Source organism: Chlorocebus sabaeus, chromosome 9, assembly GCF_047675955.1.
Source record: "Chlorocebus sabaeus isolate Y175 chromosome 9, mChlSab1.0.hap1, whole genome shotgun sequence".
In the NCBI taxonomy this organism is placed as follows: Eukaryota; Metazoa; Chordata; class Mammalia; order Primates; family Cercopithecidae; genus Chlorocebus; species Chlorocebus sabaeus.
The window spans coordinates 62,790,617-62,807,756 of record NC_132912.1 but is presented as its reverse complement, the minus strand read 5'-3'; the positions used below and the strand labels follow the sequence as shown (position 1 = coordinate 62,807,756).

Here is a 17,140-nt window from a genome sequence, read left to right as displayed (position 1 = left end):
GAAGGAGAAGAAGAAGAGGAAGAGGAAGAGGAAGAAGACCCATAGTCCAGGCAGGAGATGAGGGTTAAACTCAGGCAGAAGCACTGAAGATGGGAAGAGAAAAAGAAAAAGAAATGAGGTTTTTTTCCCCCATGTGATTCACTTGGACTTCAGATTCATTTGCCATAAAACTTTGCATCTGACTCTCATCGTGACTGAAGCATCGTGGAGATCTGGTTTTTAGGTTAAGTTCAAACTTCTGGGAAACACAAGTCAGATGGGAAGACCAGAGTTTCAGTGCAGATATGATCTCTACCAGCAATAAATTCAGTTTCTGGGAAAGATTTGGTGTGATCAGGCCTGTTTGCTTTTGAGTAAATTATTTGCATTTTCTGAAACTCAGTCTCATCATTTGTAAAGTAAGAATTATTATATCTACTTCTGCATCTTATGGCATAAGCTAACTTGGGTGCCAACATTGTTTCATCCCTTTTCATCTTTTCTAATAATAATGATAACAACAGCAGCAACCTCCAACATTTACCGGGCACCTAATATGTACCAGGCACTATTCAACATGCACTAATTCATTTGATCCTCACAACCACCTTAGGAGATAGGTTCTATTATTGTCACCATTCTGCAAATAAAGAAACGGAGGCAGAAAGAGATGCAGTGACTTGCCAACTTCTCAGGCTGTGGCAGAGCAAGGATGTGAGCTCGCCTTCTCTCATAACTGCCTGAGCACTAGCCTACTGTGATGCAAAGGAAGTCCAGCGCCTCCTCCCTGGGCCCTCCCTCCTCCCCTGTATTGTCCAGGAATTCTGCTTCTTCAGTCCGGCTCCCTGGCACCAGATGGACAAAGAACAACTCCAGCCCTATGCCGCCATTGCTGGATGCTGCCACACGGTATTGCTATTGAAAGCGTATCCTGCAAGGTTGGCTCTGGTGGTCTGTTGATGGGATGTTCTTGCTGGTTCTGGTTCCTGTTCACGCTCCCAAGTAGAGGCTCTAAGACTTCATTTCCCTTTTTTTTTTTTTTTTTTTTTTTTTGAGACGGAGTCTCACTCAGTTGCCCAGGGTGAAGCGCAGCAGTGCAATCTCTGCTCGCTGCAACCTCCACCTCCCAGGTTCAAGCAATTCTTCTGCCTCAGTCTCCCAAGTAGCTGGGATTATAGGCACGCACCAGCATGCCCGACTAATTTTTTGTATTTTTAGTGGAAACAGGGTTTCCCAAGGTTGCCAAGGCTGGTCTTGAACTCCTAGGCTCAAGCAATCCTCCCTCCTTGGCCTTACAAGCATCACAGAGCTTGGAAGATAGTGAAAAATTATCTGGCCAAGTTCCAAAAGAGGCCCAGAATCTAGAGAGGTTAGTAAAACAACTGGGCCTCTATTGTTCCAAGTTTAGCTGTGCTTCTGGGCTTTGGTGGCCTCAAGGTACTATGGGAAAAAAGTTGGCATCCAGGTCCCACCAAGTGTCAGACCCAATATATGATCTGGCTTTGGGATGTGACCCCAAAATGCTGCACACTTGAAGTAAGAACAACAAAAAACAAACCAGTCCTCACATAGATGAAAATGTGGTTCAAAAATCTGAGTGGTGGAGAAAACAACAAGGCCTGAACTTGAATTAAGGTAATTCTGTGTTGGTAGTGCTCCCAGTCACCTGGCAAAAGGAATAAAAAACTATTTTTAGAAGACAAGGGCACAGCATAGGCCTTAAATTATGTTTTCCAAGCACAATGTCTAACACAGAGTCAAGGATAACCAAGTACACGTGAAGATAAAATGCTATGGATGGGACCAGCTGCCATGGCTCACTTTGGGAGGCTGGGGCAGGTGGATCACAAGGTCAGGAGTTTGAGACCAGCCTGGCCAACATGGTGAAACCCCATCTCTACTAAAAATACAAAAATTAGCCGGGCATGGTGGGGGGCCCCTATAATTCCAGCTACTCAGAAAGCTGAGGCAGGAGAATCACTTGAGATTGTGCCACTGCACTCCAGCCTGGGTGACAGAGTGAAACTCCATCTGAAAAAAAAAAAAAAAAAAAATTAAAAAATGCTATGGATGAGAATGAACAGAAACAACAAATAGACCCACCCACAGGAACTGCAAATAATGGAATCATCAGTAGATACCATAAAATAAATAGGTCTACTATGTTCAAGGAGATAAAAGTTTATTTAAACCATTTTGGCAGAAAACTAGAAATCAAAAAAAGTGACATAGCAGATGTGTAAGGAAACTGTGAACCCTGATCATCTGAGATGAGTCTCAATTAATTTAGAAAGTTTATTTTGCCAAGATTGAGGACATGTGCCTGTGACACACCCTCAGGAGGTCCTAACAACATGTGCCCAAGGTGGTCAGAGCCCAGTTTGGTTTTATACATTCTAGGGAGACATGAGACATCATATGCAAGATGAACACAGGTTTGCATTGGAAAGATGGGACAACTCAAAGCAAAGATGGGAAGACTCCAAGCAGGGCAAGGTTTCCAGGTTATAAGTAAATAAGAGACAAACAGTTGCACTGAGTTTCTGATTAGTCTCTCCAAAGGAGGCAATCAGATATACATTTATCTCAGTGAGTAGAGGGGTGACTTTGGGTAGAATGGGAGGCAGGTTGACTCTAAGCAGTTCACAGCTTAACTTAACTTTTGTCTTTAACTTAGTGATTTGGGGGCCCCAAGATTTATATTCCTTTCACAAAACCAAATAGATTTTTTAGAATTGAAAAATACATTATGAAAATTAAAAATTCAATAACTTTTTTTCTGTCTGATTTTATCTTTTTAACAGCTTTATTGAGGTACGGTTTACATACAATAAAATCCACCTATTTAAAGTGCATAGTTTGATGAGCCTGCCTATGCAGAGGAGTTTTTGCAGTATAGAAGAGAAATTCTGAAATTATGAATCTAACAGTTTAAATTAAGAACGTAATTCATATAGACTACACATTCCCAGCTACAATCCTCTCTTTCAGAGAGAAACACCTTTGCTCTCCAGTCATTCACAGTCCTTCAGAATGGAAGCAACTGGCTCCATGGTTCCAGGTTTTATTCCCCTTTGAAATGTAAATTAAGTCTCAGAAAGAAAAACGGGAACGTCTCTACTACAGAATGCAAGCATTTGGCCTGAAGTTGGGTGGGTGGGAGTTAGAAGAAGATAAATCTTATTGCCCTTTGAATGGGAGCAGATGGCTTTAGTCCTAACACCCTCTAACTTTCTTTAACTCAAATATCAATAACATTTGCTCAGAAAGTCCTAATTGTGAAGAGACATGAAAATAATTGCTTCTTGACAGATCGAGATGCAGAGGATATGGTAAGACAGTCTAACACGTATGTTTTATTGGTATCCCTAAAGAAAAAATAATGGGAACAGAGGCAAATGTGAATAAATCATTACTAGAGATTGTCCAAAACTAATAAAAGGCCAGGCACAGTGGCTCATGCCTGTAATTCCAGCATTTTGGGAGGGAGGTTGAGGTGGGCGGATCATGAGGTCAGGAGTTTGAGACCAGCCTGGCCAATATGGTGACACCCCATCTCTACTAAAAATACAAAAATGAGCTGGGCATGGTGGCACGTGCCTGTAACCCCAGCTATTTGGGAGGCTGAGGCAGGAGAATTGCTTGAACCTGGGAGGCGGAGGTTGCAGTGAGCCAAGATCATACCATTGCACTCCAGCCTGGGCAACAGTGCAAGACCCCATCTCAGAAAAAAAAAAACAAAAAACAACAACAACAAAAACCCCACTAATTAAAGACATCAAACCATGTGTTTAAGAAGCAGAATAAATCTCAGGGAAGAAAATTTTAAAAATAAATCAACATGTAAATACATTATAGTGAAACTGCAAAAAACCAAAGACAAAGAGAAACCTTAAAAGATGTCTACAGAGAGGCAGCAGTTAAGAGTAACAGAAAAATTCTCAAAAGAAACAATGGAAGCTAGAAGACAGTAGACTGACCATTTCAATGCACTGAAAGAAAATTGTTGGGTGATCAGACCCAACACCAGGTCGTGGGGGTGACAAAGTCCAGCAGAGTGAAAGGATTGAGAAAAAGACAGTTTGAGAGAGAAAAAGCTGGGACCAGGGACCGTCGCTAGTGTATGGAGGCTGCGAAGGCCCTGAGCTCCGGAAGCCCACACTATTTATTGGTAATCCAACAAAGAATCAGGGGGTGAGAATGTGGAGGTCAAAATGGCACGTTGCATTAAGCACATGATTTACAGTTGTGATGGTTTAGCATTTGCTCTGCTACTTGAGATAAGGGAGAGCAGGTTCTTTTAACTCAAGATACAATCAATCCTGGGAGAGCAAGGAGCAAGGAGCCAGCAAGTCTAGACACATTCCAGAGCCACGAGCCCTGGATTCTATTCAAGCCACAAGGGATTTTATGCCCTGGGCTTAGATTATGGTGCGTCAGAGTAGCCTCCCACCCTTTAGCACAGAGCTTGGTGTTCCAAAGACCACAAAGGGTTTTAGACCCTGGACCCTGGACCCTGGACATGTTCCAAGACTTTTTTACATTATATCATACATGCAAGCCCTGCCTCAGCTTCTCCCAACACTCAGCTTTTCCCAACAGAAAATAACTGCTGATATTGTTTGGATATTTGTCCCACCCAGATCTCATATTGAATTGTGATCTCCAATGATGGAGGCGGGGCCTGGTGGGAGGTGTTTGGGTCATGGAGGCAGGTCCCTCATGGCTTGGCATTGTCTTCATGATAATGAGTTCTCACAAGATCTGGTCATTTAAAAGTGTGTGTCACTTCCCCCCATCTCTCTCTCTTGCTCCTGACTTTACCATGTGCAGTGCCTGCTCCTGCTTCACCTTCCACCATCAGTAAAAGCTCCCTGAGGCCTCCCGAGAAGCAGATGCCAGCACTATGCTTCCTGCACAGCCTGAAGAATTGTGAGCCAATTAAACCTCTTTTCTTATAAATACATTGTCTCAGGAATTTCTTTACAAGTGCAAAAACAGTCTAATATAGAAAATTGGTGCCTAGCATGGGGCATTGCTATAAAGATACCTAGAAATGTGAAAGCAGCTTTGCAATTGGGTAATAAGCAGAGGTTTGAAGAGTTTGGAGAGCTCAGAAGAAGACAGGAAGATGAGGGGAAGTTTGGAACTTCTTAGAGACTGTTTAAATAGTTGTAACCAAAATGCTGATAGTGATATGGACAGCGAAGTCCAGGCTGATGAGGTCTCAGATGGAAATCAGAAACTTACTGGGAACTGGAGCAAAGGTCACCCTTGCTATACTTTAGCAAAGACCTTGGCTGCATTCTGCTCTTGCACTAGAGATCTATGGAAGTTTGAAGTGATGATTTACAGCATCTGGCAGAAGAAATTTCTAAGCAGCAGTGTTCAAGATGTGGCCTGACTGCTTCTAACAGTCCACATTCAGATGCAGGAGCAAAGAAATGACTTAAAGTTGGAATTTATATATAAACAAGAAGCAGAACTTAAACGTTTGGAAAATTTGCAGCTGGACCATGTGACAGAGAAAGAAAAAGTTTTTTTGGGAGAGGAATTCAAGTAGGCTGTGGAATAACCACTTGTATAAGATATTTGTATAGCTAAATGGAGCCAAGTACCTTTATCTAAGACATGAGGAAAAGGCCATGAAGACATTTGAAGACAACCTTTGTGCCTGTCCCTCCCATCCCAGGTCCAGAGGCTTAGAAGGAAAGAATGGTTTCATGGGCCAGGTCCAGGGCCCAGTGGCCCTGCACAGCTTCAGGACACTGCTCCCCACATCCCAGCTACTCCAGCTCCAACTCTGGCTCAAAAGGGCCCAGGTACAGCTCAGGTTGCCACTTTGGAGAATGCAAGCCATAAGCCTTGGTGGCTTTCATGTGATATTAAACCTGTAGATGTGCAGAATGTAAGAGTGAAGAACGCTAGGCAGCCTCTGCCTAGATTTCAGAGGCTATATGAGAATGCCCAGGAGCCCATGCAAAAACCTGATTCAGGGACAGGTTTTCCTTATAGAAACCCTCTACTAGGAAAGTACCAAGGGGAAATGTGAGGTTAGAGCCCCCACACAGAGTCCCCACTGGGCCACTGCCTAGTGGAGCTGTGAGAAGGAGACCACCTTTCTCCAGACCCCAGAATGGCAGATCCACTGGCAGCTTGTACCCTGCACCTGGAAAAGTCACAAACACTCAACTGTGAGAGCAGCTACAGGGGATGTACCCTGCAAAGCCACAGAGGTGGAGCTGCCTGAGACCTAGGGAGCCCACCCCTTGCACCAGTGTCCCCTTGTTGTAGGACATAGAGTCAAAAAAAGGTTATTTTGGAGCTTTAAGATTCAAATCAAAACCACAACGAGAATTCAAATCAAAACCATCTCACACCAGTTAGAATGGCAATCATTAAAAGATCAAGAAACAACAGGTGCTGGAGAGGATATGGAGAAATAGGAACAATTTTACACTGTTGGTGGGACTGTAAACTAGTTCAACCATTGTGGAAGACAGTGTGGTGATTCCTCAAGGATCTAGAACTAGAAATACCATTTGACCCAGCCATCCCATTACTGGGTATATACCCAAAGGATTATAAATCATGCTGCTATAAATACACATGCACCTGTATGTTTATTGCAGCACTATTCACAATAGTGAAGACTTGGAATCAGCCCAAATGTCCATCAGTGACAGACTGGATTAAGAAAATGTGGCACATATACACCATGGAATACTATGCAACCATAAAAAAGGATGAGTTGGTGTCCTTTGTAGGGACATGGATGCAGCTGGAAACCATCATTCTCAGCAAACTATCAGAAGAACAGAAAACCAAACACCGCATGTTCTCACTCATAGGTGGGAATTGAACAATGAGATCACTTGGACACAGGAAGGGGAACATCACACACCGGGGCCTATTGTAGGGAGGCGGGAGAGGGCAGGGATAGCATTAGGAGATATACCTCATGTAAATGACGAGTTAATGGATGCAGCACACCAACATGGCACATGTATATATATGTAACAAACCTGCACGTTGTGCACATGTACCCTAGAACTTAAAGTATAATAATTTTTTAAAAAAATTTTAAAAAAAGATTGAATGACTGCCCTGCTGGGTTTCAAACATGCAGGGAGCCTGTAGCCCTTTTCTTTTGGCCAGTTTCTCCCTTTGGAATGGGAATGTTTATCCAATGCCTTTGTACCTTGGAAGTAAGTAACTTGTTTTTTATTTTACAGGGTCATAGGTGGAAGGGATTTGTTTTGTTTCAAACGAGACTTTGGACTTTTGAGTTAATGCTGGAATAAGTTAAGACTTTGGGGGACTGTTGAGAAGGCATGATTACATTTTGCAATGTGAAAAGGACATGAGTTTAGGAGGGGTCAGGGGTGGAATGATATAGTTTGGATATTTGTCCCTTCCCAAATCATGTTGGATTATGATCCCCAGTGCTGGAGGCAGGGCTGGTGGAGGATGCTTGGATTATGGGGGTGTTTCCCTCATGGCTTGGTGCTGTCTTCGTGGTAGTGAATTCTCACAAAATCTGGTCATTTAAAAGTGTGTGGCACCTGGCCAGGCACAGTGGCTCATGCCTGTAATCCCAACACTTTGGGAGACCAAAGTGGGCAGTTCACCTGAGGTCAGGAGTTTGAGACCAGCCTGGCCAACATGGTGAAACCCCATCTCTACTAAAAATACAAAAGTAGCCAGGCATGATGGTGCACACCTCTAATCCCAGCTACTAAGGAGGCTGAGGCAGGAGAATCACTTCAACCCGGGTGGCAGAGGTTGCAGTGAGCTGAGATCGCGCCATTGCACTCCAACCTGGGCAAAAAGAGCGAAACTCTGTCTTAAGAAAAAAAAAAAAAAAGGGTGTGGCACCTCTGCTCACTCCCCATCTCTTGCTCCTGCTTTCACCGTATGAAGTGCCTGCTGCTGCTTCACCTTCTACCATGAGTAAAACCTTCCTGAGACCTCCCCAAAAGCAGATACCTCTATGCTTCCTATACAGACACCGGAACAGTGAGGCAACTGCACTTCTTTCCTTATAAATTACTCAGTCTCAGGTATTTCTTCATAGCAGTGCCAGAATGGCCTAATACACCCACCTGTTAACATAGAAATTTACAATTTCCTTTACCCAGGAAAAAAAACTCACCGACAATAAATACAAACTAAAGATATATTCAACAGATAAAATCTGAGCAAGTTCACCACCAGTATACCAGTATTCATTCTTCAGCTTGGAGCCAAGAAAGTAATATGTATGTGTGTGTATACATATATATTACTTATATATGAGTATATATATGTATGTATATGTGTGTATATATGTATGTATGTGCCTGCATGTACATACTCACATCCATCAAGACATTATTATTTGTTTAATACATACATACATGTTAATATATTAATTACATATTAATATGTATTAAACACATACATAATATATACATATTTATATAATATATAAAGACATACATATTAAATAAAATAATAATAGTATCTTGATGTATGTGAGCATCCACATGCATCTACACAAATACACATACACACATTTCTACATATTTACCCTTTCCAACACTCTTCTTTCCTACAGATCCAGGATTAATCTGGTGTATCAGGTCATTCTTCCATTGCTATAAAGACATACCTGAGACAGAGTAATTTATAAGAAAAGAGGTTTAATTGGTTCATGGTTCTGCAGGCTGTACAGGAAGCATGGCAGCTTCTGTTTCTGGGGAGGCCTCAGGGAGCTTATACTTATGGTGGAAGGCAAAGTCAGAGCTGGCTATCTTATAAGGAGGGAGCAGGAGCAAGACAGAGAACCAAGGGAGGAAGTGCTACACACTTCCAAACAACCAGATCACACGAGAACTCACTCATAATCACAAGAACAGCACCAAGGGAATGGTGCTAAACTATTTATGATGAATTGGCCTCCCACCAGGCAGCCTCACCTCCAAGAATAGGGATTACAATACAACATGAGATTTGGGTGGGGACGTAGATGCAAACCATATCATCAGGTATCATTTCCTTTTAACCTAAAATTTTTATAATTTGCAGACTTATGTAGTGCAAGTCTACTTACTGGGCTAAGTTCCTCAACTTTTCCCTGTCTACAAATGTCTTTATTTTGCCTTTATTTTTGAAGTATGTATTTTGAATGCTTTTTTAAATTCTTTCAGCATTTTAAAGAAGCCATTACATTGTCTTCTGCATTTTTAATAAGAATTCAGCCATCATTCTTTCTTATTGTTACCTTCTTAAATGTATTTGCCCTTTTTCTCTGATAGCACTTAAGATACTCTCTTTAGTATTTCAGCAATCTGACCATTATGTGCTTTGGTATGGTTTTCTTTGTATTTATGCTGCTTGAGTTTTAATTTTTCTCTTTATGCATCGGTTTAGATTAATTTAATTAACCTATTTTCAAGTTTACATGTCTTTTCTTGTGCTCTATTCAACCTGCTGATAAGTCCTTCAAATGAATTTTTCATTTCAGGACTAGAATTTCCATTTTATTCTTTCATAGAGTTTCAGATTTCCTGCCGAAATTTACAATCTGTTCACACATTTTGCTTTTGCTTGGCTTTTCCAGTGAACATGTTAACAGTGTTGTAATACTTATTTAAAGTTTTTGTCTGCTGATTTCAACATCTGGGTCATTCCTCATTCTGTTTTTGTTTTCTCTTGATTATTCATTACATCTCCCTGCTTTTTTTTTTTTTTTTTTTTTTTTGAGACAGAATCTCACTCTGTTGCCCAGGCTGGAGTGCAGTGGTGTGATTTCAGCTTACTGCAACCTTCGCCTCCCGGGTTAGCAATTCTTGTGCCTCAGCCTCCCAAGTAGCTGGGATTACAGGTGTGCAACACCATGCCCGGCTACTTTTTGTATTTTTAGTAGAGACGGGGTTTCACCATGTTGGCCAGGCTGGTCTTGAACTCCTAACCTCAGGTGGCCCACCCACCTCAGCCTCCCAAATTGCTGAGATTACAGGCATGAACCACTGTACCCAGCCCTTCTTGTTTTTTATAAACACGTCTTCTCTATTTAATTATGTGCACATTTAGAAAGAATTAGTAGGCAGGTGTGCCCTGAGCAAGTCTCTCTTAATTCTCCTTCCCTGTTCTTGCTACTGCCAGGTTCTCAGTGAAGAATGGGACTCTGGGAGATTTTAATACATTTTGCCAGCTCATGCAAATTTGTTAAAAGTTCAGCTAGTTTCTCCTTGCATCTGCAAAACTTCCCATCTACAGTGGGTTCAATCTTCCATCCACCATACCCCTATGAGGAAAGCAGCCTCGGGTCTCACTTTCCTAGCAAGGGCTCTTTGCACTCTGGAATTTAGTTTATTTTCACTTCTTTATCCTCAGCTTGGGTTTTTAACAACTATGCTTCTGTAGCTTGTCCAGTTTACTCACATTATTTCAGTGAAAGCAATGATCTCTTGGAACTTTCTATATCCTAATTGGAGGTGGCAGTCTAAATGTTTTTCAAAAAGACATATAAATTTAAAATATGGAGAGAAAAGGTGAGAATAAAGTTTCTGACATCTGTAGACTATTAGATTATCCATCTCTTCTCATATCCAGAGACCACATTTAATGCTAACTTGACAACTTGACTCAGAGAAAACACTACCAGGTCATTTAGCTAGGTCTATATCCCTGCTGGGAAAGCCGAGGAAGGCTAATGCATCAAATGCCTACTGGAACAAAACCATCTTCTTTTAAAAAATCACCTGTTTTAAAATGAAATTGGAGGAAAATGAAACAAAAAAGAATTTACTCCTATTTCATCATATTGGATCTGTTATTATTTAAAATGCTCTTTATCTGCATTTCAACATATTTCTACTTCTTAATCTATGCTAGACTAGAACCAAATCCAGATACCAGTTTTTCTTTTTTTTTTTTTTTTTTTTTTTTTTTTTTTTTGAGACGGAGTCTCGCTCTGTCACCCAGGCTGGAGTGCAGTGGCGCCATCTCGGTTCACTGCAAGCTCCGCCTCTTGGGTTCACGCCATTCTCCTGCCTCAGCCTCCCCAGTAGCTGGGTCTACAGGCGCCCACCACCACGTCCAGCTAATTTTTTGTATTTTCAGTAGAGACGGGGTTTCACCGTGTTAGCCAGGATGGTCTCCATCTCCTGACCTCATGATCCGCCGGCCTCGGCTTTCCACAGTGCTGGGATTACAGGCGTGAGCCACCGCGCCTGGCCCAGATATCAGATTTTCTAACAAACTTACTGAGTCTGAAGAGAGAGTTTAACTTTCTGCTCACCAACAAACTTGGGCATAGCCAGAATTTACGCTATTTCACATACAGAAAAATAGGAGGGAAATGGCACTGACCTGAGAGGCCTTATGCAGCAACAATTCTCCTGAAGTGGGAGAGAAAGAATTAAAAAGATGAAGCACACATCTTCTTCCCCCACAATGTTCAGTCAACTGCTCTAGGCCTTATTACATAGAAATGTACAATTGATAGATTATGTAAGAAATTGAACCTAAAAATCTATACTTAATTGGTGTCAAATAGTCTGAAATTTTCTGGTCACAAACCCTTTTTAAAATCTGATGAAGAGTCTAATGGAAGTAGCTTCAGTTGCAGGACACTTGAAACTCCCAGTGTCCTCCAGGAACAAATAGAACAATTAGGATTGCAAAAGGGGAACAAAAAGGCATTTGTAGAACAGGTGAAGTGGGCCTTAGAAGGAAGGTCTAAAAGCAATCACTAAGCTTCCTCATTAAGGACTAGAAAGGATAGATTAAACTGAAAATAAACAGAAGAAAAGAATAAAATCAAGGTGAGAATAAGAATAATGAAATAGAAAATGGATAACAGTAGAGATAACCCAATTAAAGCAAAAGCTGTATCTTTTAAAAGTATAATACAATCGATAAACCTTTAGACTGCTCAAGAAAAACAAAAACCACCAATATCAGAAGTTTAAAAGGAGACATAACTACAAGTCCTAGGAACATTAAAATAAAAAAAGGAATAATGTAAACAAACATATGCAAATACATTTATGGATATAATGAAATTACCCCTTTTTTCAAAGAAGCAAATTACAAAAATGACAGAAGAGATAATCTAAGTTATACTATATCTATGAAAGAAATCATCATAGTTTTAAAATGTTTTTTCACAAAGAACACACCGACACAGATCACTTCACTGGTGAAGTTTATAAAATATTTAAGGAGAAAATAACACCAATATCACACTAACACTTTCAGAACAAGAGATGGAGAGAATATTTGCCATATCATTTTATGATGCCAGTATTATCCTGATAAGAAAAACAAAGTCATTATAAGAAAACTACAGGCTAATAGTATTTCTTATTAATATAAATCCTTAACAAAATATTAGCAAATCAAATATAGTAAAACAGAAAAAGGATAATACATGTGACTTGGCAGGGGCGGGGGAGAGGTGCTTATTCCAGATTGCAAAGTTGGTCTAATATTTGAAAAATTAGTGTAATTCATGACATTAATAGGATAAAAGAGAAAAATCATAGTCTTGAGAGATGTGAAAAAACTTAACAGAAACAGGCGTTTATGACATTAAAAAACAAAACAAAACAAAAAACTCTCGTCAGGTGTGGTGGCTCACACCTGTAATCCCAGCACTTTCGGAGGCCAAGGTGGGAGGATCACTTGAGCCCAGAAATTTAAGACCAACCTGCATAACATAGTGAAACCCCATCTCTATAAAAAATTTAAAAATTAGCTGGATATGGTGGCACATGCCTGTAGTCCCAGCTACTTGGGAGGCTGAGGTGGGAGTGAGAGACAGGACTAGCTGGATTTCCTAGGCCGACTAAGAATCCCTAAGCCTAGCTGGGAAGGTGACCACTTCCACCTTTAAAAACGGAGCTTGCAACTTAGCTCACACCTGACCAATCAGATAGTAAAGACAGCTCACTAAAATGCTAATTAGGCAAAAACAGGAGGTAAAGAAATAGCCAATCATCTGTTGCCTGAGAGCACAGTGGGAGGGACAATGGTCAGGATATAAACGCAGGCACTGGAGCCAGCAATGGCTACCCTCTTTGGGTCCCCTCCCTTTGTATGGGAGCTCTGTTTTCACTCTATTCTATCTTGCAATTGCACTCTTCTGTTTGTTATGGCTGGAGCTGAGCTTTCACTCCTCCACCCCTGCTGTTGGCCACAGTCGCAGACCCCCTGCTGACTTCCATCCCTCTGGATCCAGCAGGGTGTCCGCTGTGCTCCTGATCCAGCAAGGTGCCCATCGCCACTCCCAATGGGGCTAAAGGTTTGCCATTGTTCCTGCATGGCTAAGTGCCTGGGTTCATTCTAATGGAGCTGAACACTAGTCACTGGGTTGCACAATTCTCTTCCGTGACCCACGGCTTCTAATAGAGCTACAACACTCTCCGCATAGCCCAAGATTCCATTCCTTGGAATCAGTGAGGCGGAGAACCCCAGGTCAGAGAAGACAAGGCCTGCCACCATCTTGGAAGTGGCCTGCCGCCATTTTGGAAGTGGCCCACCACCATCTTGGGAGCTCTGGGAGCAAGGACCCCTGGTAACAGGAAGATCACTGAAAGCAGGAGGTGGAGGTTGCAGTCAGCCAAGATTGCACTACTGCACTCCAGCTGGGTGACAGAGGGAAACCCGATCGCAAAACAACAACAACAAAAACTCTAATTAAAGTATTAGAAAACTAAGATTTTTCAACCTAATAAAGGATATCTATTAAAAACAACAGGCCGCCGCCTGGGCCCACACCCCCAGTGGTAGGCCCCAGCCTAGCAGGCCGGCCGCTGCCGCCGCCGCCACGTGGCCTAGAGCACTGTGCCCACGGAGGTGCGGGGCCCGCCCAGGCTGGTCGCTCCGCAAGGCCCAGTGGCGGCAGGGGCAGCGAGACCCCGCTCCACCGCACACGCACACACAGACCCCGGCAGCGGGAACCCAGATGACACGCCCATAACATGGAAATGCCGCCACCACTCCGACGACAGCAGCAGCAGCCGCCAGCCGCGCAGCGCTGAGCAAAGGTCATAAGGGCTGCGCCCAGACGCCCGGACTTGACCTCCACGAAGGCCAACCCCAGGAAGTGGGTATGTCCTGTTTTGTGCTTTTTCTTTTAGAAGCTACTAAAGGGTGTTGAGGATGCTTCTGACTACTATGAAGGCCAAAAGGCCTGGTGACTGGGGCTGTTTTTAACCCTTTCCTATTTGCTGAGAATGCAGCCGTGTGACAGTAACTGAACATTGGTCTAAAGTCTTTCCAAAACGTCAGGGTTCGCAAGAACATCTGCTCGAATTCATGACCATGGGAGATATGAAGACCCCAGACTTTGATGACCTCCTGGCAGCATTTGACATCCCAGATAGGGTTGATCCTAAAGCAGCTATTGAGTCTGGACACGATGACCACGAAAGTCACATGAAGCAGAATGCTCACGGAGAGGATGACTCCCACGCACCATCATCTTCCAACGTGGGTGTCAGCGTTATCGTCAAGAATGTTCAGAACATCGGCTCCTCTGAGAGCAGAAAGAAAGACGGTCACAACCCCACCAGCGATGGCCGACATAATGGGTTTCGCACAGTGTCCTCCCTTGACAGTAAAGATGGAGCAAAGTCCTTGAAAGGAGACGTGCCTGCCTCTGAGGTGACTCTGAAAGACTCGACATTCAGCCAGTCCCAGCAGGTCAAATGATAGTTTCTCCATCAAGCAATACTTGCACTTAAACTTCCACTCTTCAGAGCCCTGTGGGAGCCAGCACACACATTGTCACAAAAATTCAGTCTGGCATAACTGGGACAGTCGTATTGGCTCCTTCAAGCACTCCCATCACCCCAGCCATGCCCCTAGATGAAGACCCCTCCAAACTGTGTAGACATAGTCTAAAAGGTTTGGAAATGAAGTCTTCCAGGACGAGACGTCACTGGCTACACATTTCCAGCAGGCTGCAGATATGAGTGGACAAAAGACTTGTACTGTCTGCCAGATGCTGCTTCCTAACCAGTGCAGTTATGCATCATACCAAAGAATCCATCAGCACAAATCTCCCTGCATCTGCCCTGAGTGCAGGGCCATCTGCAGGTCGGTGGACTTCCAGACCCATGTCACCAAGAACTGTCTGCACTACACAAGGAGAGTTGGTTTTCGATGTGTGCATTGCAGTGTTGTGTACTCTGATGTGGCTGCTCTGAAGTCTCACATTCAAGGTTCTCACTGTGAAGTCTTCTACAGGTGTCCTATTTGTCCAATGGCGTTTAAGTCTGCCCCAAGCACACATTCCCACGCCTACACACAGCATCCTGGCATCAAGATAGGAGAACCAAAAATCATACAAAAGTGTTTCATGTCCGACACTGCGTTCACCCTGCAAACCTTGCTGTATCGGCACTTTGACCAACACATTGAAAACCAGAAAGTGTCTGTTTTCAAGTGTCCAGACTGTTCTCTTTTATATGCAGAGAAGCAACTTATGATGGACCATATCAAGTCTATGCATGGAACACTGAAAAGTACTGAAAGGCCTCCAAACTTGGGTATAAACTTGCCTTTGAGCATTAAGCCTGCAACTCAAAATTCAGCAAATCAGAACAAAGAGGGCACCAAATCCATGAATGGGAAAGAGAAATTGGAAAAGAAATCTCCATCTCCTGTGAAAAAATCAAGAAAGTGGCCAGTCCTGGGTGCACGTGTTGGGAGTGTGACCACCTGTTCATGCAGAGAGATGTGTGCATATCCCACGTGAGGAAGGAGCATGGGAAGCAAATGAAGAAACACCCCTGCTGCCAGTGTGACAAGTCTTTCAGCTCGTCCCACAGCCTGTGCCGGCACAACCGGATGAAGCATAAAGGCATCAGGAAAGCGTACGCCTGCTCGCACTGCCCAGACTCCAAACGTACCTTTACCAAACAACTGATGCTGGAGATGCACGTCCAACTGATGCACGGCATCAAGGACCCTGACCTGAAAGAAATGACAGACACCACCAATGAGGAGGAAACAGAAATAAAAGAAGACACCAAGGTCCCCAGTCCCAAGCGGAAGTTGGAAGAACCCGTTCTGGAGTTCAGGCCTCCCTGAGGAGGAATCACTCAACCACTGAAAAAGCTGAAAATCAATGTTTTTAGGTTCACAAGTGTGCCGTGTGTGGCTTCACCACCAAAAACCTGCTGCAGTTCCACAAACACATCCCTCAGCACAAATCGGATGGTTCTTCCTACCAGCGCCGGGAGTGTGGCCTCTGCTACACGTCTCACATCTCTCTGTCCGGCACCTCTTCATCGTACACAGGTTAAAGGAACCTCAGCCAGTGTCCAGCAGAACGGGGCTGGGGAAGATAACTAACAGGAGAACAAACCCAACCACAAGGATGAATCCCCCGATGGCGCCATGTAAGACAGAAAGTGCAGAGTATGCGCAAAAACTTTTGAAACTGAAGCTGCCTTAAATACTCACATGCGGACACACGGCATGGCCTTCATCAAATCCAAAAGGATGAGCTCAGCCGAGAAATAGCCACAGATGCTCCATGGGGGAAATCCCTGTCCACATTGGAATAAAAAAGACATTTTTATTACAAAAAGTTTGCAGTATAATAGAGTTAACAGTACTGTCTAGGCTGTTGCAATATATTCTCTTTCAGCGTACCTTCCTTCACGTCATCATATATATCCTTGATAAGTATTAAAACAGTATTTGAGTTTAAAATAGTTTGTATATATTTAAATGAATAACTTTTTATACTGTTTGTTACATGTTTGTATCAGTATTTAGTGGAAAACGATTTGAGTTGTTTTGGGTTAGAATTTTTCTTTTTGTACTGTTTCTTTAAAACAAAGTTCTTAGTGACAGGGGCCATTCCTAAATTCAAATAAACTATTTTGTATGTTGCTAAAATAATGGCTTTTTTAGTGTTTTTAATTTTTAGAATTCACTACATAAATTGTAAGTAATTGTGGGTCTCGAAAACACTAGGAACATTTAAGTGTCTTAGCACTTCCTGGGTGTGCCTGCCCTGAGGGAGTTCACATTTGAGACAACTGCGCTCCAGTGTGGGCGTGCCTTTGTCTTCAGGTGACGCCAAAGGGTGTTTAAAGCAGCCTTGCAGGTCGCTCCTTTCCCAGCATGGATAAAAACTGAAGCCAGGAATCTA

At 42.9% G+C, this 17,140-nt stretch overlaps 1 pseudogene; it reads left to right on the top strand.

Annotated features, from left to right (window-relative positions):
- Positions 1 to 14,621: 14,621 nt before the first annotated feature.
- Positions 14,622 to 16,622, top strand: LOC103216787 (zinc finger protein 532 pseudogene; annotated as a pseudogene).
- Positions 16,623 to 17,140: the final 518 nt, after the last annotated feature.